At 33.9% G+C, this 22,923-nt stretch overlaps 1 protein-coding gene and 1 pseudogene across 1 annotated transcript in view; one reads left to right on the top strand and one right to left on the bottom strand.

Annotated features, from left to right (window-relative positions):
• ERBB4 (erb-b2 receptor tyrosine kinase 4) overlaps positions 1-22,923 on the bottom strand; it is a 1,112,967-nt gene that overhangs the window by 1,073,012 nt on the left and 17,032 nt on the right. The gene's annotated exons all lie outside the window — the stretch shown is intronic.
• Positions 16,488-17,083, top strand: LOC137225779 (large ribosomal subunit protein uL13 pseudogene; annotated as a pseudogene).

Below are 22,923 nucleotides of genomic sequence, written 5' to 3'. Positions count from 1 at the left end.
TTAACACCACTCACAAAAATTAACTCAAAATGGATTAAGGACTTAAATATAAAATTTGAAATCAGGTAAAAAAATAAGGAAAAAATTGAACATAGAACCAAAAATTTGTCTTGGCAATGATTTCTTAGATAAGACACTAAAAGCACAAGCAACAAAAGCTAAAATAAGTAAATCAGACTACTTAAACTAAAGAGCTTCTGCACAGAAAAGGAAACAATAAATTAAAAAGACAACCCACAGAATGGGAGAAAACATTCACAAACCATATATCTAATAAATATATCTGAAGTATTTCTGAAGCATATAAATAACTCATACAACTCAAAAGCAAAAAAGCAAATAATCCAATTGAAAAATGGGCAAAGCGCCTAAATAGACATTTTTCCAAAGAAGACATAAAACTGCCAACAGGTATATGAAAAGGTGCTCAATATCACTGATCATTAGGGAAATGCAAATCAAAACAAAGAGGGGCTTCCCTGGTGGCGCAGAGGTTGAGAATCCACCTGCTAATGCAGGGGATACAGGTTTGGGTCTTGGCGCGGGAAGATTCCACATGCTGCAGAGCAACTAAGCCCGTGTGCCACAACTACTGAGCCTGCACTCTAGAGCCCATGAGCCACAACTACTGAAGCCCACGTGCCTAGAGCCCGTGCTCTGCAACAAGAGAAGCCACCGCAATGAGAAGCCCGCGCACCGCAATGAGGAGTAGCCACTTGCCGCAACTAGAGAAAGCCTGCGCGCAACAACGAAGACCCAACGCAGCCAAAAATAAATAAATAAATAATTATTTAAAAAAAAAACACAATGAGATCTCACCTCATACCTGTTAGGATGGCTGTCATCCAAAAGACGAGAGATGACAAATGTTGTTGACGCCATGAAAAAAGGGAAAGTTTATAAATTGTTTGTGGAAACGTAAAATGATACGGCCATTAAGGAAAACAGTAAGGCAGTTCCTCAAAAAATTTAAAAATTGAACTAACATATGATCAAGCAAGGCCACTTCTGAGTATATATCCAAAGGAATTGAAATCAATATCTCAAAGAGATAATCTGCAAGTCCATGTCCACTGCAGCATTTTTTACAATATAGCCAAGATAAGGAAACAGCCTAAATATCCTTCAATGGTTGGATAGGGAAAATTTACACACACACACACACACACAGAGAGATATACACACAATGGAAATTTATTCACCCATAAAAAAGAAGAAAATCTTTCCATTCCCAACAACATGGATACATCTGGAGGGCATTATGCTAAGTGAAATTAGCCAGAAAAGGACAAATACTATATGGTATCACTTATATGTGGAATCAGAATGGGAAAAAAATCTGATTTCATAGAGACTGAGAACAGAATGGTGGTTGCCAGGGGTTTGGGAGCTGGGGACTGGGGTAATATAAGTCAAAGGGTACAAATTTTCAGATGTAAGAAAAGTAAGTTCTGAGGATCTAATGTTCAGCATGTTGACTATAATTTGTATGGTATGCTCGAAATTTACTGAGAATAGATCTTAGGCATTCTCACCACACACACGTTATCTATGTTACCTATGTGGGGTATGGATGTGTTAATTAACTTGATTTTCGTAATCATTGTACAATGTATATCAAATAATCACATTGTACACTTTAAATATATATAATTATATTTGTCGATTATTCCTCAATAAAATTAAAAATAGTTAAGAAAGACAAATTTCTTTCTAGTCATGGGACTAGAAAAAAAGGTACAGTTTAATAAAGCTAATTTGTAGTAAAAGATGATGCTAATGTTAAAAAGTGAAATAATTATGCTAAAATGATATTATACCTACTTTCCCTTTTCAAAATTTTAATAGAAAAAAACCTGCTAAAATGCAGTTATTTCATTGCAGCTTTCATAGATTATAAAAATATGATTTTTTCAGTTTTGTACATGTATGGAGAGAATGTTTAGAATTAGGGCTTTACAAAGTTTTGATCTGGAAAGAACCTAGACATCACTTAGCCCAATGTCTCTTTTACAGATGAGGAAATGAGAAATTCCTAGAGAAGCAAAGTAACTAGCTTGAGTCATGTGGTCGCTGCAGAACAAAAGGGAAGAAGCCTTCTGCCTCCTCTCTCCCAGCTTAGAGCCCTTTAACCTCCTGTGACATTTTGGATGCATGGGTTGCATCCCTACCTATTTGGGGCTTATTACAATAGCTATACTTCTTCCAAACTTGCCAAATGAGCAGCCAGGTTTCTTGAACCTAAGGGGTAATAAGCTGTAATCAAATTTTGCTCTTTTGGAGAGATTATTTTAAGCAAGGTTAAAAAAGATTTGGTTTTAAAAATTATTATATTTCAGTTTACATAGAATTTCAATAGTCTAGCAAGCCTTTTAAAGTTTTTCTTTTCTGTTTTCCTGTAGTAAAGACATTTTAGGAGAACCCAAGTAGTAAATGTGTTCAAGTTATTAAGTAATCGCAATATGTGTTTTACTGTTAACATTATTCAAGCAGAATATATATTTAAAGCATTCAAAATTGATCCAAACTGTAATAAAATCCTACCAGTGATTAATAAAATTATTATTTTTTCTCCTTGCAAATCTTAGTTTTGTTTTTTTCAATTTGAAGGTTAAATGTTGAAATTAATGAAATTAAAAATTAATTAAAATTAACTTTAGATTAATTTTTAAAAGATTTTCCATTAAGAATGGAAAGGACTGTGGGAAATAATGTATTTCAGACGGCACTTCAGAATAACCTCAACTACCTTCAAGGAAGGACATCTAGCCCATGGTAAATGATTATCCTAATTCCCTCAGTTACTTATTCTGATGCTTATTTAACATTATTATGTTGGTCAAGCCTATTTTTTCCACATTAAAACCTTACTGAAATAAGACAAGGAACAGTGTTGTTTTTATGTGAGAACTGTTAAGAAAATCCCCATCCCCTCACCCATGTGCCTTTTTCTCTATGTGGCATGAATCAGAGTTTGCAAACAGATTCCGTGAGTGGTAACCACTTATTTGTGTCAGAGTAGTTTAAACTTGGTAAGTTTTAGCACCCATTCTTCCTCAAGGGAAAAAAAGAAATTGCCTTAAATTGTAAGCCTACTATTTTATTAGCCTATTATGGGGGCATTTTTCAACCCTACTAGCAGCTAATTAAAGGCACATGGTATCCGTCTCAAACCATCTGGTCTACTAGATGTTGTTGATCAGTGTATCTGTTTTCATGCTGCATATAGTTAAACTTTTTAAGTTAATAAGCACTTATGGTAGAAACCTACCTGACTAATCACATGCTATGGCTCACCTGACAGCACTTGAGACAGCCCCACTGATGCCTAAAATTAGCCCTGGTACATAATTATAGCCTTCAGGAAAGATCAGCTCTATAATATATTATCTTTCCTACAAAATCAAGATCCCTTGAATTATATAGATGAGTGTCCCACATGTACATAATTGGAAAGTTTGGATTGTGTTTTTACCCGTTAAGCATATGGTCTGCAAATGTAACAATGTAATATGTATTACTATTTATTGTGTTTATTAATTTACACAGATTCTTTTCTTATTTTACTGATTTCCCTCACAGAAATAACAACCAGAGATTTAAGTTATGAATCTACAATTATATGACTTAAAATTACACATTAAAAAGTGAATGTAGTAAAAAAAAAGGTTAATGTTTCTATGAATACAGGTGTCTTGGAGCATAAGATTCCAATGCCTATGATAGAGATATGGAGAATATTAAATACTTATGTACAAAATTGATGAACACGTTATTTCACTTTAAACATTTTAGGTTGGGTGAAAACTTTTTGAACAGAGAACCAGAAATAGAGGATAAATCTGAAAATGGGAAATAATAAATATACTTGGTTGCCAGTGCACCTGATCAAAAAATAGGTACATCACGTATATTATGCTCCACATGTATGCACCTATGTGTGTGTGCACACGCACACACACACACACATACAGACTCAATCAACTTAAGAGTCATTCTTGAATTTTGAATGGATCATACCACTACTTGCAAATATTATCTTTGCTAATTGGTAAGAGTATCAGAAATCCAGACCCTGATAAAAACTCACTGGCCTATATATTGAACAGAGGTACCTGTCAACCCAAAACTTTTATGAACTATTGTTCACAATCATTATTTTTCAAGTCTTCCCAACATACATACTATAATGGGAGACTATTAGCTAAAATGTTGTCCTAATGTAACCTTGATAATACATTCTTTTTAAACACAGGTAAATAAGTATTTTATATTTTAAGAAACAGGTTTCATTTCCTCAATCTTTACACAATTTACGTATCTCACCAAGCGCTCAGCATCTCCATGCTGACTTTATAGTTAATTTAAAAAAAATATGGTTTAAACAATCTACTAAAACAGTTCTCCTAATTTGCTTAAATTCTATACTTTGCATTTTCACTCTTTTTTTCAGATCACAGGTAATATTTTCTTTTGCTTTTAAAATTAACTATATTAGGGACACCTGTTTGAATACCGCTTTTTATTTATTTATTTCTTTTTATACATGCACTCTTTTTTTTAATTAATTAATTAATTTGGCTGTGCTAAATTGCGGCATGTGGGATCTTCGTTGCTGCGAGCAGGATATTTCAGCTGTGGCACTCGGGATCTTTTTTTTAGTTGCAGCATGCGGGATCTAGTTCCCTGACCAGGGATTGAACCCAAGCCCCGTGCGTCGGGAGCACAGTCTTAACCACTGGACCACCAGGGAAGTCCCCAGCCTTTTACTTTAAATACTGGTTTTCTTCTTTTTAAAAAAAAAATAAAATAAAATGAGACTAAGTCTAAATGGAGAATTCGTAGACGCCAACTCAAATTTTTTCATCCATTCATTAACTTAAATCAGCCCCTTTCAGTAATTTGGTATTACCTAACTGGTCCTTCCTCTCCTATCAGTTATGCAGTACCAAATTACCAAAGACTTTGAAGCAGAAAAGTGTATATATTCTTTACTTGAGGTAACAGTCAATGAAATGTTTTTAAGTAAAGGAATTATGTAAAAATCCAGTGTTTGCTATTCAAAAGGTTATTTAGAGAAATGAGAATATTTTCTCAGCAAAGCCTACTGCAGTTCTTTAGTTGTGAATCTATGAAACTCTGGATAGGAATGATAGCCCAAATGGAGATAAAGATACTAGCCTAAGAAATTTTTCAAAGGATGATGGACAAAAAAAAGGAAGATGGTAGCACAGAATCAATAACTATAACTGTTCTTGTCTGAAGGAATGTTAAAAGTAGTTTCTTTAGCAGAGACGAGAACACAAAATCTTGAGAACAAACCTTGTTTGGGGAGAAAATAAGATTGGTTTAGATTTGTTTAAGTTAACATGATGGGAAACACTTAACTAGAAATATTCAGAGGATAGCTGGAGATGTAGAAAAGAAGCTTGAGTAAAAAATCTGAAGATTTTTATAGACAAGACTAGAAAATCAAGAATTTATTCATGTGATCTTTCTGCCTCAAGTCTCAGCCATACTTCAGGGAGCAAAGATCACTCTGTAAATGACTTCTCTTAATGAGATAATACCATTTCAAAACATGGTATGTTAAACATAAAATGTTGAACACTGATTGCTGACAAATAATACCTTTCCTCTGAATTTATTTTTCCTTACAGAAAAATAATGTCTAGTTCACAAACAGCCAGTTTAACATTTTAAACTCACTTTTTAGTGATGAAATGAGTAAAAGAATGTGGACTGCCTCAGGTAAATTATCTACCATTTCATCGAAAGTTTCTTTGCATGGCCTTTATTTATTTTATGGGTTTGTATAATAAGGATTCACACACACAGTTTAGTTCTCCTTCCTCTGGGCTGGTAACCTAGCTGTCCTAATCACCCAGTAATTAAAATAAAAACCACTCCAGGTAATTGGCAGTCTTCTCTAATTGAAAACTGGGTAGATAATCATTGTCCCAAGGAAATGCCCTACTCTCATACTGTAATATGAACCACCATCTGTCTATTAAATTAGTCATTATAAAATATTAACATATAAATGACTACTATAAGGGTATTATAAAAGTGGTCCTAGAATTTAATTAATTATTTTTTTCATTTTGTTGACTCACCAATTTCTTTCTAGGGAACAATAAGAAAATGTATTCTCGGGCTGATTAAGGAGGAGCAATAACTTTTGTCACGCAACACAGACATGTTTAGAAGGCTTATAATGTCTACCTCTGCTATACAAAGTATTTGCTCTCCAGTGAATAACAAACATTGAACCAAGAAGCTAGAAAAAATTACAAAAAATGTTCAATCTATCTATAGAGCTGAGAGCTCCCTAATTCTTCATGCAATGCTATGCATTTACTTTCAGGGGAAGTAGAAGGTAAAAGAGGAAAAGAAAGTAAGTTTAAGAAAGCAAACTGGAATCTTAGAAACTGTCCAGTAGGCTAGAAAATCCTGGGAATATATCTGATACATACTGAAGAAATACTCTTTGTCCTTCCTTAAAGGTTAATTCTATTTGAATGAGAAAAGAGGGAAGAAATTCATAAATATCAACAGACCCTGAAAATAACATTGATAGACATTATGAAGAGGGTAACCTGATTTTCTGCACTGTGTAGACACTGTGCTACCACACTCTTTGTAGACACACTTTTACATAGCACATAATACCAGCAGCAGTATCTTCAATTACAGAGGACAGAGATATACAATCACACATTTAATGACACAAAGTAGATGAAAGCAGCATGAATAGATTCCCCTTTTCCAAAGTCAATTCTAGCACTAAAAAACGCTTCCCCCCAAATCCTCTATGTTGACTTATCTTGACATCTTGGGGATGTGTGATTTGTCTATTTGCTGGCATGAAGTAAGCCTTGTAACATGTATAACTGAATTTGAATGTGGACTGATGATGCTCCAGACAAGGTCAAACCCCAATCCACGTAAATACTCATCAACTGATTAGGCAGAAATTACTTAAGACAATTGATAAGTCAAACTAGCTCAGTAGCTATCTAACAAATTCAGAGAAAAACAGAATTGCAATGAAAGTGAAAAAAACTCCCAATCACATATTTCTTTGACAATCACAGAAAATAAGGTATTTTCAGGATTTTGGATTTAGTATGCAAGTACTTACAACAAGGGTAAAACTTTACTCTGGAAACCATACCTGTCTTGAAATATTTACTCTGGTCTAAAGCTGAAAAAATCACTCTCCTCAAACCCTATCATTCACTGCCCAGTACAAAGAAAAGATCAAGTTCAGTCCTGTTTTTTCTTCACAGAAGACTTAGTGGTGACAAGATGTCATTATGTTTCAATGCTAAGAGAAACTCAAGAAATCATTTTATGAATCAAGATGAAGAAAGCTTTTAAAATATAAAACTATAAATGAATGATCTAGAACTATATGCAGCCAAGGATCTGGGGTCTCTGAAAATTGAACAAAAATATGAATTTTATTAATTTTTTAAAAGTACAGTTTTATACTTTCATGTTTAGTTTCAATATGATTTTTTCTCCTCTAGATTCTTTTATGTAGAAGGAAAAGTAGCAGGTAAATCATGTTATTTCTGTTAAAGAGGAGCTGTACTTTTTCTAAAAGTGGATTCTCATGGCTTATTTATACAGTAAGTCCCATGACATTAAAGTATGCAGCACATTTTTCTTCTTTATGAATATATAACTGTAATTATATTAGATTTTAAATGATTTGAATAAGCAAGATACAAAAATATTAAAATTACATGAGATACGTTATCATAGGATAGACATTAGAGAAATGATAGTCTCTTTAGATAGACAGATAGATAAATATATAGACAGATATGGATATAGTTACACGTATACATACACACTTCCTATAGGCTTGTATGTTTGGGTTATGTAGGTTGAAACCTAACCCCCAGTGTGATGATAGGTCCTCTGATAAGTGATGATTAGGTCACGAGGGTGAATTCCTCATGAATGGGATTAATCCCTTATAAAAGAGACCCCAGAGAGCTCCCTCACTTCTTCTGCCATGTGAAGACATAAGAAGAAAATGGCCAGTTATGAACCAGTAAGTGGGCTCTCAGCAGACACGATATCTGCTGGCACCTTGATCTTGGACTTTCCAGCCTCTAGAACTAAGAGAAATAAAGTTTGTTGTTTAAGCCACCCAGTCTTTGATATTCTGTTATAGCAGCCCAAATGGACTAAGGCTACATATAATTTTACTCTTCTAATTACCCTAAAGGTTTTTAATTTCCTTCCTTATCAAATTCAACCAAGAAGCAAATTTATTCAGTTAAAAACCTTCAAAGTTAGCATCTACTGCCTGAAAAGAAAACCAAGTAAACGTTGAGTTTGTGTCCTATCTGCCCCCAAATTTAGTTCTGCTGCATAAATATTTATGTATTCATTTGCTTTGGACAGCTGCTAAAATGCACAATTTTCTTGGCCTATGTTTTATACATAAAATAATTCCTTTTTAAAAATTACTTTGGTATTGAACTAAGCTAATATTCAATGAAATCATATTTATTATAGACCATCATAGAATATATAACTTAACAATAAAAATTAAAACTATCATTTTCAAGTGTTTCTAATGTTCCTTGCATCGTGCTAAGCACTTTATACACATTATATCATTTAATCTTTAACAATCCTGTGCAGTAGGTGTTATTTCCCTATTCTATGATTCAGTATACTCTGCCAAATAGAAGATTAATAATTTTCCCAGGGTTTCATAGCTTGTAACTGGCTAAGCTACATTTTATCTTAAGGCTGACTGACCTCGAATTTAAATCTCTCTCCACCATAACAGAGAATCTCCCCAATTAAGGTTCCTAGAGCAGAGGCTGCTGGCTGTTTACCAAAGCCACTTCTAAGCACACAGCTTGAACATATTTCCCTTGGAGTTGGGTATGTCAATGAATTAAATCCTAGCCAAGAGAATATGGGCAAAAATAGTGTATGCCACTTTCAGGTTTGGCTCATAGAAACTTTCCACATGCAACCTTCCATTCTATTTTCCCCCATCTGGCTGCAGACATCAACCAGGCCACCCTGACAACCATATGAAGATGGTAGGACCCTACACCGAAGTTCAACCAGAAACATCTTCATTGAATTGTTATGCCAAGGGAAATAAACCCTATTGAGTTAAGCCACTATTATATAAGGGTTTTATGTTCTATCAGCCGGTATTACCCTAACTAATACAAGTTATGTCATCTTGTATTACCAAATCAAAATATGATTTTGACTCAAGTTTTTAATAAAAACCATTCAATTAAACATATCAAACATTAAAATTTATTTCCTGACAGTCTAAACTTTGTCCTGATAACATCCAGTGAGTGTATGACCTCTTCTCCTACTGCAAAACACAGACATTAAGTAAAAATGGTAACTTGAAGACAAAGTCCAAATGAACTGCAGTTTATCACTTCAAAAGCAAATAGCATCCAAATGCAGTTTTGAAATGATGTCTAGATACTTTTTTTAGCGAACTTCAGGTGTCACAGATAATAAATGAATCATTTATTTGATGCACATAATACTTTAAAGAAATCAGTGTAAGCCTCCAAAGGAAAAAAGCAACAGCGTACTCAGAAGCATTTCATCATTTGAAGTTGATATAACAATGCTGACAAGTACAAAAGATAACTTTGTTCTGTCATGCCATATCATGTTGTAGAAAACACAAAGCATTATGTGACCTTTAGAGAAACAGCCAAAAAGTAGCTCGCTTTGTGATGCTTAACGCGGTATTTTTGAATTTTTGAAGGTCTTGATTTTTGCCAGTTGTGGACAAAGTTATGTCCTGGGGGATCTCAGGCATGAAGAGAAAAGAATGCTGATGCGTGAAGCAAGTGTAAGGGGAAAGACTGAGAGGAAAATTTACTGCTTCTGGAAAACAAAACTAGTTGTTAAGTATCTATGTGTGTGTAGGCTCCTTGAAAGGTCCCATCTAAGAAATATTAGTTCCAAAATTGGCCTATAATATGTATATTGGCCATGGTTGGCATTGGACCATATGGAGATATTCTCCTAATCCATTATTTTTTATACTCCTTTTTCAAGTATTCACTACTTTTCATGCTCCTCTCTGACTGTGACACTACTACTGCAACAGCCCCAAATTCTAGTCCCATCAAACTTCCATATAGTACAGGGTCCTTGGAGATTGGAAAATGGTACATATAGCTGATAGATGGTTATTGAGTCTTATTTTTAGATAAGCATCACTACTTCCAAAAATCAAAGCTATGTTTTACTAGGCACTTCTTCTAGTGTTAACTTCTTACCTCAAAGGAATAACTAATAGAGACAATTTCAGCCCTCTAGGTTAGTATTCCTTAAAGTAAATTTACAGATAATATGCATTGGAATTACCTGAAGATGTATAGCTTAATCTCCAAAGTAAGCATTAAAAATAATACAGAAAAGTATACTGGAAAAGCCTATAGAGGAGATAGAATAATAATAATAATGTGACACAAGTAATGAAGTCCTTTGTTTCTGACCCAAGAGTCTCATTTCTTCTCACACCATCTATGACACACTAGCAGGCTACTTATTAGCATGTAAGCAGGGTAAAATCAAATCCTAGACCAAACATATATTATTAAATAGAAATCAAGTGTGGTTAACTTTAATGTCATCAAACTGACCAATTAATATATAAGGACAAACTATTAAACATAATTTAGTTATGGACTGTGTCATAATTTGGTAGTCACATTTTATGAGTCATCTATTCTACAGAAATTTTTTTTTAAATTTCTTATATCTTTGTCAAATTCAAAGCTCTCTAAAAAGGAGCTAATTTCACAATATATATGTGTATCAAGTCATCATGTTGTACACCTTAAAATTATACATTATATGTCAACTATATCTCAATAAAGGTGGGAAAAATAAAAAGTAGCTAAATGCTTATATCAAAGGCATAAGGTTCTTAATATACTTAATCAAAGAATATATACTTAATCAAAGAATCATATCATTAACACAGACAACTGGAATGCTACTAGAGAACCCAAGGCCACCATAAATTTAATGTTCTAAATAATATGTGGAGTCTAGGAGTATCTATTGATAAATATACATTTTCAGAATATATATATATGGTTATCACAGTGGGTAATGACCCTAATTTCAGCATTCTTGAACATTTTCTTTGGTAGACTTTCTAAAATGGCTCTTAAAATTCACAATGGAAATTATGCAGTCTTCCCTCAAGCACTTTCTTGAGCTTTAAAAAAATGAGTATATTTCTGAAACAGTATTGCTTCATTGAATCTCCAAGTTTCTTCTTTTTTGTCATCTGCCAATTCCAACAATCAACTGCTTCTTCACTTTCAAGTCTACCAAAAACCTCTGAAAAAACTTTTGTCTTTGAATTAATGTGACAATTATTTATTTTCTAATATCCTTAGGCCTTGCATCATTTCTTGTCATTCCTTTTCATATATGCTGAAATTCTAGTTCCTTCTTCCTAAAGTTTCTCTTTCCAGAATATTTCCCTAAAAGTAGAAGCTGGAAGGAGCCTACATAAAACTCTCCTCATAGTATTTTGCCAATCTCTTTGGAAATGATGATAAATAAGTAATTATCTAAAAGCCCCATTCTCCAAGCATAATGAGTCCAAAGCAAATAACTGCAAATTTTTTTAAATCTCAGAGTGAAAATATTTAGAAATAAGTGAAATTAGGAAGTTTACCATTTCATACTGTGTTGTTACAATTAACTTTTTTATAGTGACATATAATTTGCCATGTGCTTTTCATAAAATTGCTTTCTTACATAAATAATACTAAGGTCTTTACTAATAGTAATGGGGTCAAATTCTGTTGATGTTATTATTGGTCAACATTCAGATATATTCCTCAGTCTGGCATCGTAAGAGACTAATAATCTTAACACATTTCTTAAATTTGTTTTATAAAAATAATTGCATAGTGTTCAGTGATCCATTATCATGAATCAACACTATTAGAATTACTTGTAAATAATTTACTTCAAATAAGCTTATGTTCCATATTCCTAATATGGAGTATCACAATGGGAAGAAATATGTGTAGCTTTAAAGTCAGACAAATATGAATTTAAATACTGCATCCACTATTGACTAATTATGTAAGTTTAGGTAAATTACTGTCCTCTAAACATCCTCATTTGTTCATTGGCAGCATGTGGATAAAAAATCCTACTATGCAGGATATTTTTCAGATTCTTAAGAAATATTTTATGCAAAGCATCTATCACAGAGCCTGGTATATAGTATATGTTCCAAAAATAGTGAAAAATTGTTGTTACTGATACTACAAATTGATTATTAGGTGAGGTAGAAGTTGTTGATATATGCATATGACTTTCATTTTCAATAGAGATCATCTGTTCCTAATTAAGTAGTTTACTAAATTTGGGATCTTTAGACGACTTTCAATGCTTAATTAACAACTAGTTAATAATGAAATATCCCAAGAATGTTACCAAATATCATCATGTAGCACGTGGTTACAAAAACATTTAAAATGTTAACATTATTATATGTGGAACCTAAAAAAAGGGTACAAATGAACTTATCTACAAAACAGAAATAGAGTTACAGATATAGAATACAAACTTATGGTTACTAGGGGGTAAGGGGGAGAGGGATAAATTGGGAGATTGAGAGTGACATATACACACTACTATATATAAAATAGATAACTAATAAGGACCTACTGTATACCACAGGGAACTCTACTCAGTACTCTGTAATGGCCTATATGGGAAAAGAATCTAAAAAAAGACTGAATATATGTATATGTATAACTGATTCACTTTGCTGTACACTTGAAACTAACATAACATTGTAAGTCAACTATACTCCAATAAATTTTTTTTAAAAGTAACATTAAATAAACTTTTAACATTTCTATAATGAGAAACATTTTAAATCTGAAGAGACATGCCATAACTATCTCAGTTCACTTCACTCTCAATGTATTTATTTACATATACAGTTACTTACATAACAACTACTAGACATGACACAAAAGTATAATCATTTAGCTGTAGGTAAGATGATTTTATAACTTCTACCATCTAACAGATTAATTCAATAATAAATTTGGTTAATTTCCAATATGACTATTGTGTAATATAAATAAAACTGAAGTGTAGAGAAGTCAACATGTTTATATAAACTACAGAAGTAATAAACTGGTTTGGCAAGGTACAGAAGAAAGGAGAAAAGTCTTTAAAGGTAGGTCATTTTACAGATTAAGATCTTAGTGACCTTGTCACCTCACATCTCAATGGTTCTAAGTTGTAAACAGGATTTGGTTAAAGGGTTTTTCATAATCAATGGTACTATTTGTTAAGACATTTAAAAGTTACAGGAGAAACAAATTTTAATGCAACATTATAGCATGGTAGGAATGGAATGAGCTACCAGGCTATGAAATTCCTTAACTAGTAGGAGTCTACATTCAGTCTCCATTCTCACAACTCTTTCAGACATGGATTCTCTAATACTAACAGATCCCTAATGTTTCCTTTAGACTTACCTATTTCTTCCTAATGGTCATACAGGGAGTCAACTTAAAGTAAGGAGGAAGACATGTGAATGAATCTGCCACCTTCATAGCTGACCAAGTAAGTCAGGGCATTGCATTTGAACATTTAGGGTTTCTATCAGTTAAAACAGTTTGGCTGTAAATGACTTAAAAAATATGAGATTTAATTTCTTACATATAGGCGGTCCAGAGATAAAGATATTCCAGGGTTGGTTCAGGGACTTGACATTTGTCATTGAGAATCCAAGTGTTTCCTGTCTTTTACTTTGCCTTTGGACTCATTGATGACTTCACCTGGAACCACAGGATGAACTACCACAATTCCAGGTGTCACATGCTGACATGATGACATGTAGCCAAAAAAAAGGGAGTGTTTCCCCTGTGTATCTCTTTCCATTGGTGAGAGAATCTTTTCCTTAAAGACTGTCAGACTTCCCTTTTCAGTGACCAGAATTCTATCCCATTTTCATAGCTGAATGGGATGGGAAATGAAATGGTGATAACTAGTTTAGACTAATTATGATTTTCCCCCCAGGGATGGGGGACAACTCAACCAAATTTTACTTGACATACCCACTAGTCATTCCTACCCCCATGTCTTTGGAGTCAGGGGAAACTTGACTTAAATCCCCACTTCATATCTTTCTTACGAACTCTTAACTTTATGCAACTACTTAACCTCTCTGAATATCAGCTTTCTTTCTGACAGATATAGATGTATATATAGGATATAGGTAACAATACAGATGTGATGTATTTTTAAAGAGGTCTCTATTGTCAGATATATAAGGATAATTTCTGTAGAAATACCCAGCACAGAGCCTGATACATGGTAGAAGCCAATGAATATCATTTTAATCTGTTTTCTTTAATCTGTAGGTCCTCCTCATTTCTCTCCTTCCTATAACCAAAGCCCAATAATGTTCCAAGGAGTATAGCCTAAATTTGATTCTCTCTCCAAAATTTTCAAGTCTAAAAAATCTTTTACTTGGTACTCTAATATTTCATTCTGCATATTCCACTGTGTCTTAAATATCAGGGTTACCAAATACTAGTTTATTTGAATAGTGGATCATGTACCCTGATTATCACACACACACACACACACACACATACATTCTTTATTAGATGATAAATTCTGTAAATCAAATCAGCATATAAACCCTACCAATTATTTTAAGAAAGGGAGAAATAGAACAAACAAGCAAGCCCCTAGTTGGATATAAAAGGTTCCTTGTGAAATGTGTCTCTACATTTTCAGTCTCAACCTGTGCCCACCCCTGAACATGTTTATGCTTTAATCACACTGAATTAATTGTTCACTGTACTTTCCATGGTAATTTCCAGCTTCTTTAAATCTATTATTACAGGTTCCTCTGTCTGGAATATCCTCTTCACCATTCTTCATTTGACTCATTCTTGTTCATCTTCATGACTCATTTCAGAAACCATCTCCCCCCAAAAAAATCTTTCCGACTTCCAGGTTGGGCTAAACGTGCTTCTTTTTCATTTCAGAGCAGCTTTTGCTTACCATTTATCATAAAATACTGACGGTAGCTATTTTTGCGTCTGATTTCTTCACTAGATTCTTTGACATGTTCCTGATATAATTCCTGGGACAGAATTAACCACTCAATAAATGTGTATTGAATAAAATTAAATAAACTTGTTTTGTAGATTCAGCACTCCGAAATGGAATATTAAAGATAAAGCTTCTTATATAAATCAGTGTGATAATTTTTAAAAGAGCATTAAAAATTATCACCTAAAAAGATTTTTATATAAAAAATACAGTAATGTTTCTCAAGTACTTACCATGAGCCAAATGTTACGCTAACTGCTTTATACACATTTTCCTACATAATCATCGAAACACCCTTGGGAAGAAGTATTTTAAGTATTTTTTCCCATTTTAAAGATGTGGATTTTTTTTTTAAAAATTTATTGGAGTACAATTGCCTTACAATGTTGTGTTAGTTTCTGTTGTGCAACGAAGTGAATCAGCTATATGTATACATATATCCCCTCCCTCTTGTACCTCCCTCCCACCCCCACCCCATCCCACCCATCTAGGTCATCACAGAACACGGAGCTGAGCTTCCTGTGCTTTATAGCTCATTCCCACTGACCTCACAGCTAGCAAGTCCCAAACCTGGAACTTGAACTCAGGTTTGTTGACCTAAAGCTCATGTTTTAGTTATTTTACTCTAGAACAGAGACCATTCTCCATGTTACCTTATTGGTTACCCATTCTTAATTGAAAATGGTCTCAGAAAGCACCAAGACAATTAAACTTTATAGTAAAACAAACAAAAATAATAATAATCACTTCTACAGATATAAGACAACAGAACATTTTACTCCAACTAACTTCTCCCTTTATTTAAATTCATGATTGTTCACAGTCAACAGCAACTGTGTAGATCTAATGCACTAAAACTGTTAATACATGCTTTGCTGCACTGTGATAAAACCTCCTAAAAGAATTACTGACAATACATTTCCTTAAATAAAATGTCCAATTTTTAATATTGTCTAATGGTACTGTCCCCTCCCCTCTTAAAACAGAATTTTAATGACTGCATTTGCTACGAAGAAAGTTAGAAAGGTGCTCAAAAGCAATGATATCCATATTTATTAAATTTTCACTTTATTGTTTAAATACTACCCTTGTTTACATAATTTCCATCATTACTCAACTGCATTAGTTTTCATACACACCCATGAAACATTATATACCTACACCAAATCTAGTAATATGTGTTAAAAATCACTGCTACATTTAGAAGTAACCTGAAGCACAAAAAAATAGTAGAAAAGCAACAACATAAGTTGAGTCACCTAAATGTGTTACTGTAAATATTTCATGAATATTGGAAGATTAACAGCTTCCCATATAACTTTCCCAGGCTGCTGCCGAAGATGGCGGAGGGGCAGGTCCTGGTGCTCGATGGCCGAGGCCATCTCCTGGGCCGCCTGGGCGGAAAGGCGGTGGTTGTGCATTTGTGAGGGCATCAGCATTTCTGGCAATTTCTACAGAAGCAAGTTGAAGTACCTGGCCTTCCTCTGCAAGCGGATGCGGCCCCTACCACTTCCGAGCCCCCAGCCACATCTTCTGGCGGACAGTGCGAGGCATGCTGCCCCACAAGACCAAGCGAGGCCAGGCCGCTCGGGACCGCCTCAAGGTGTTTGATGGGATCCCGCCACCCTATGACAAGAAACAGCGGATGGTGGTTCCTGCCGCCCTCAAGGTTGTGCATCTGAAGCCTGTGAGGAAGTTTGCCTACCTAGGGCGGCTGGCTCGTGAGGTTGGCTGGAAGTACCAGGCAGTAACAGCCACCCTGGAGGAGAAGACAAAGGAGAAGGCCAAGATCCACTACCGGAAAAAGAAGCAGCTCCTGAGGCTACGGAAGCAGGCCAAAAAGAACAGAGAGAAGAAAACTGACAAATTCACAGAGGTCCCCAAGACCCATGGATTCCTAGTCTGAGCGCAATAAAACTGTTTATTCTTAAAAAAAAAAAAAAAAAAAAAGCTTCCAGTATAGGGGACAAAAACTGTGGAAATATTTTTTAAACGAGTATATAATATTTTATTTCAAGATATATTTAGTAAACATTCATTTATTTATATACTGGAAAATATAAAATGATAAAAAAGAAATAACTGCCACTTCAGAAGTATGAAAATTTTAGCCTATACAAAGGAAAAGAAAATAAATGCTTTTGAATATATGTGTGACTAAGGCAAATAACTCCTCTCTCTGTGTCTTAAATTTATTTTCTGTAAAATAAAATACCTGGAAAAAATTATCATTTTAAGAATTCTACCTCCAGCCAACAATTCCAAATCTCATATATATTAGAAACAGAGCAAACATTAAAATGCATTTAACATGGTAATCTGCAATCTCAGTAGAGTGTGATGAATTTACATGTGTTTGTTTATAAAATCACCCAGAGCTTCTGAGTATCTGAAGTGTTGTTGTTACTGATTTTCTTTTGTGGATGGCAAGTATATTAAATCCTACAGCCCTGACTTTCTTACTGATTGACATAAACTAGTTGTGGAGCCAGGGCCAAATATCCTTGGTCTTTGTACATCAGGCTGTCTGTTCCCACTGCTGTGCAATGTCTGTTAGGTGCTGGACAAATGAATGGCTAGGCAGAATGTACAAATAAGTACAACGGACTGAATCCCATTGAAGTATGTTTGCATGATTTCTATAAATTTCAATGTGACATAAGTCTAAGCAGAGGCTTTAATTTCTGGCCCAAAATCACTGCAAATTTTTCTATATTCTCTGTGTAACATCTGTTGAAAATCTTAGGATAACTAGGAATCACAGTTAAAAAATCAAAATTACCAAATCATTTAAATTTTTCATTGAGAATGAATTTAAAGCTCTTAGTTTTAGATTGTTCTATAACATATGATTTATTTTTTCTTTATTAAACATTTCAATGTTCACAATTAATTTTTTTTTTTTTAAGAAAGAGTAGAGTACAATGTGAAGAAAATGATATTCTCAGGTCTTGAATTAGAAAAGCTTAAACACATATTGCCATCCTGGTCCAAAAACTGTATTTGTTCTCAATGCATCATTATGTTCAATTAATAAATTTTTTTCAGTATAATATTTTGCTAATTGATGAAAACTTAACAGAAAAATATGTAGAATTCAGGGAGATGGCAACACACTCTTTATGATGTATCCACCACACCATTATTATCAACGACTATCTGAATGTTTAGAGTACAAGGTGTTTACCTGCAGTGTGTTGAGTGGTAAATTCAACATAGTAAAAACAGTCAGTGTAAACTTCCTCTTATGAGCATGAGAGTGACTGCGATCTAAGGTCTGTTCTGTCCTTCCATTCGCTTTTTTCTTCTCTCTCCAGCCATGGAAATAGAGCTCAGTTATTTCTGCATGGATGCAAGGTGAATGAGGCTGTCGTTTCTCCTTGCAGTGCTAATTATTACAGGTCACTGACATAATACAGCTATTTTTTTAATTAAAAAAAAAGTTATATAGCATTATCTCACTTACTCGGGTATTTGAGAGGAATGTGCAGAGTGTTATTTATTTATACAGAAATCTGCCAACCGAGAGACATCATCTTGCTTTGAGGGGCCTCCTGCTGGCAAACTGCGCAGCCCTGTTATTATAAGAATTAAAATGCTGCACACTGTATGGAAGAAAACATAACACAATCCTATAGTGTGAAGCTGTCTGGATTTTCAACCTGTAAAAATACATTATTCCAATAAAGACAAAACTTAGAAAACTTCAAAGTGTATCACAAATTGGGATTATCTCTGCAGTTTCATTGTTCTCAGCTATGAGATACATACATTATACATATTTAATGCATAGTTATATTATGCATAATATGACAATATCAGACCTACTTTGATCATAAACCAGTCTAATGCACTAATAAATTAATTGATAAGGAATTGATTTTCTAGATAAGTACATCTCAGTTTGCAGTCTGAGAGACAGTGTCTACGCCTACAAAAATAATCTTAGAAAACAGAATTCTAATCATCGTCTCTGATCTCAACTACAGATATGACAGCAATTAGTTCTTCCTGAATAATGCCCTCACTGCAAATTACATTAAAAAATGAATGTTACTTCTCATTTACACATTACATAATTTCATCTCAGAATTTCCCAAAACCCACCTAAGAGTCCTGGGAAATAACTGAACGTTTAATAGCATCACGGCTAATAAATATACTTCAACATTTTCATACTTGTAAAAACTACAGAGCATAACACAATGCATTAAAAGAATTGCAGTGATGCATGGAACCAATGAGAATCAAAATATTTGTGTAAAAATAAACATTTGGGGCGCTACAAGGCTCTAGTAGGTACAATTTTGATCCTTGTTGTGAAGGACAACTTTGGCAATTCACTTATACTTCATTATTTCTAAAGAGTTGAGTGAATAGAGAGCTCAAGTTATTACATGAACTAGTTCATAGTTGAAATACCGTATAGGAATAGGAGGGAGAACTGGCAAAAAGGAATTAACTACTGTGCTGAGGTAATATCTGCTAGCCTAGCCTCTAACTCCTGCTGGAGAAACAGTGATCACGGGAGGGGGTGGGGGGGAATATAAGGTCTTAGGACACGAATAGTTGCATGTCAAGCCCTAATCCTAGAGAAGATTTCTTTCACAAGTACTGAGACTATTCCAAATAGGGATCACAGTCAAAAGGGACAGCTGTTTATGACCTCCTCTGAAAATAGTTATTTGGGACTACCACTGCTGCCTTTCTTGCGTGTTCCCAAAATCATGTGCACTGATGTTCCTCATCAAGATTTCTAGTGGAGAGGAATGAAAAACCTATAAAACCAGTTTTCCTAAATTTTATTTCTCAAAGTGCAAATAAATCCAAAGAAGCTTGTTATCCTTCCTCTTAGCAATATAATGTAGTATACTACATCACTGAATTTTTTTAAAAAGTACGATAAATGCTACTCATATTTTAACATTCTATTACTATTAGAAACATAATATGATTTTAACATTTTATTACTATTAGAAACATAAGAAATATGATTTAAACTATGAGTTACAAGGAGTTTTATGTAATATAGGTATACCAAAATTTAATCAAACAATGCATACAACTTTCCAACTCTCTTCTTGGAAAAACTGCAAAACATCATGTTCTTTTTCAGGAATGTATTGATGGTGACAGTAGCTTTGGTGAAATTAAAGCTACCGCATGAGATGATAAAGGGTAAATAAAATGGCTATTGGAAATTGGCCTCACTAAATCTGAGGAAAATAATTCATTTTAAAAATCAATAATTTTCTGCCTTTAAGCTGTATTCACTTCAGGCAGATATGTCTACAGACAACCCATTTTAGTATATTTGCAAAAGCTAAATAAAGGAACAAAATGATTTCAAATAAAACAAAATAAAAGTTAAAAATCCAAAGTGCTACACCCAGGTAAAGACTATACATTAAATGAGCCCTAGAGGAAATGAGTGACACAATTAGAATCATAGCAAACTCTTCCTAATGTACAAGTGGAAAAGAGGAAAACTGCTTCCCTATTTGGTGATAGGGGTTGGGGCAGGGGGTTAATTCATAAACACATGGAACCCTAACAAATCCTATAGTATTTAAACACGATAATGATATATTTTAAATAAGAAAAGCAAAATTAGTAATAAAACTGATAGAAACTGACTGCCCTTTCTAATGGGAAAGGCTCTCTAGACTGGTTTTTAAGTAGGATATTGACTGGCAGTGAAAGATTAAGACTGCTGTGTAAGAGGAGAACGAGTTGGTTCCTGATTCATGGATGCATTTAGAACCACTCAGGGGTGGAGGACAGCAGGGTCTAAAACAAAAGCCCACATGGAGTGAGATAAAGGAAGGAGAGACTGGCTGAATGTTATGTGGTGGTCATTTCGGCTCTAGCATTTTCATTTACCCGTTCAATATCCCTGCTTCTCTCATAAACTCAGTATATTGTCTTTCTTTAAACTCAAACCTTGAAAGTTAATTACTCTCATTTCCATTACCTCACCACTGAATAGGACTAATCCAAATTACACCACCAAATACCTGGTTAAAGGTTACCATAGTAACAACAATTGTCATTTACAGAATATATTCATTAAGTTTAATCTGCTCATGGTATCTTCATTTAAGATATATCAGGGCATCTTAATTGGATAAATATCCTTTAAAAATTTCTTTGATTCAAATATTCAGATAACACTTTTTTTCTCTAAATTTGTGATCAACCATAGGTTAAAGAGCATGTCATATTAATGATAAATAATAACAAAATTGATGGAGGAAAATCAGTGGTATTGACTTCGATTACAGTTTCATACTCCAGTTTCAGTCTGCATTTAAGAAAAAATTACAGTTGTATCTACATGAAATCTCAATCCCAAATTCAACACCTGCATCTAAAAATCATATAAAATTTAAGAAGATTCTGGCATGTGACAATTATTTTGTGTTACTATCTTCACATCTGAATTTTTAGTAATTTAACTGCTACATTAAAAGGTCTTAATTGCAAGAGTATAACTCATAGTGTGTCCCAGAAAGTCTGATAGAACTTAATCACACATCCCCACTGTCTATATTATTCTGAAGCACCACCTGTCAGCTGAGCAACATAATGGCATGTGACAGAGCTTGTGAACCAAATTTCTATCTGTCTCTCAGTCTAGAGACAATAGCCTAAATAAAAATATATATTTTTATTTCTTATGCTGCAATTCACAGCATCTTTGAAAGTTTCCAGACTGGTAACTAAGAGAAATAACTATTTTCTTGATCTAACTCACTGGCAGTAGGGAGGTTGAGGTTGTTGCCAGAAAGGAAGCAGTCAACTTTAGAAGAGCAAAAACTGCCCTTCCCATTAGTAATACTGTTTTGCAGTGTTCCAATGTTAATCAGCGAGTGAGCACAACTGGCAGAGCCCTGTGAATTAAAAACTTTATGATGATATGCATAGCCTTTGATTCCTTAAATATCAAAATAAATGTATAAAAACCATGATAGAGGGAAAGAATTTAATAATCACAACAATTTACAGACTGTCTTCTATTTGGAAATATCTGTTTAGTATTCGTAGATAGATGTGAAGATTCTGCTCCAGCGTGCAGAAATTTTTCCAAAAATACATTCAGTCATACATTACATTAGTTGTGCCCTATCTTGAAAAGTTTAAATGCCTATAAAATGTAACATAAAAAGTTATCTCATGAATTTGATTAAAAACCATTTTCTCTTGAAGGTGCTTTAAAAAACAATAAGGATGAAAGGACAGAGGACTTGAGTTTGCCAGGTAAACATAAATCTTTGGAACAAAACTGTCTCCCTAAGCTCTTTTTTTTAATACCAAAACTGTAAAAAAAAGAATATGAAGGAAAAATGATTTCAGAAAACTGCCCCTCACAGGGAGCCAAATTCTTTCCCAAATAGTCTACTTACAGTACTCATGCCTATCCATATACACAATGATTCTGAAAATCAATACTGCATCACCTGTTTATAAACACAGGACATAGAACTGCTGTTCAAATTATGAGAAAGGGGAAGTCCATGGCCTGCTCATATTTAACATTTTGTAACTTTAACTGTATGATGTTTCTTTTTTTGCTTTTAACTGCCTTAGCTCTCATTCTACTAATACTATAGTGTACATAATGTAATTAACTACTGAGCATCTATGTGATAGATACCATTTTATATGTACTACCTCACTTAATCCTCATAAATATGAGGTTGATCTTAATATTTGATGCCCTTTTTAGATGAGAAAATTGAAGCTTAAAAAGATTAAGAAATTAACCCATCTTCA

This window comes from Pseudorca crassidens, chromosome 6 (genome assembly GCF_039906515.1).
Source record: "Pseudorca crassidens isolate mPseCra1 chromosome 6, mPseCra1.hap1, whole genome shotgun sequence".
Classification (NCBI taxonomy): Eukaryota; Metazoa; Chordata; class Mammalia; order Artiodactyla; family Delphinidae; genus Pseudorca; species Pseudorca crassidens.
The sequence above is the reverse complement of the archived record's forward strand: the minus strand, read 5'-3'. Positions and strand labels throughout refer to the sequence as shown.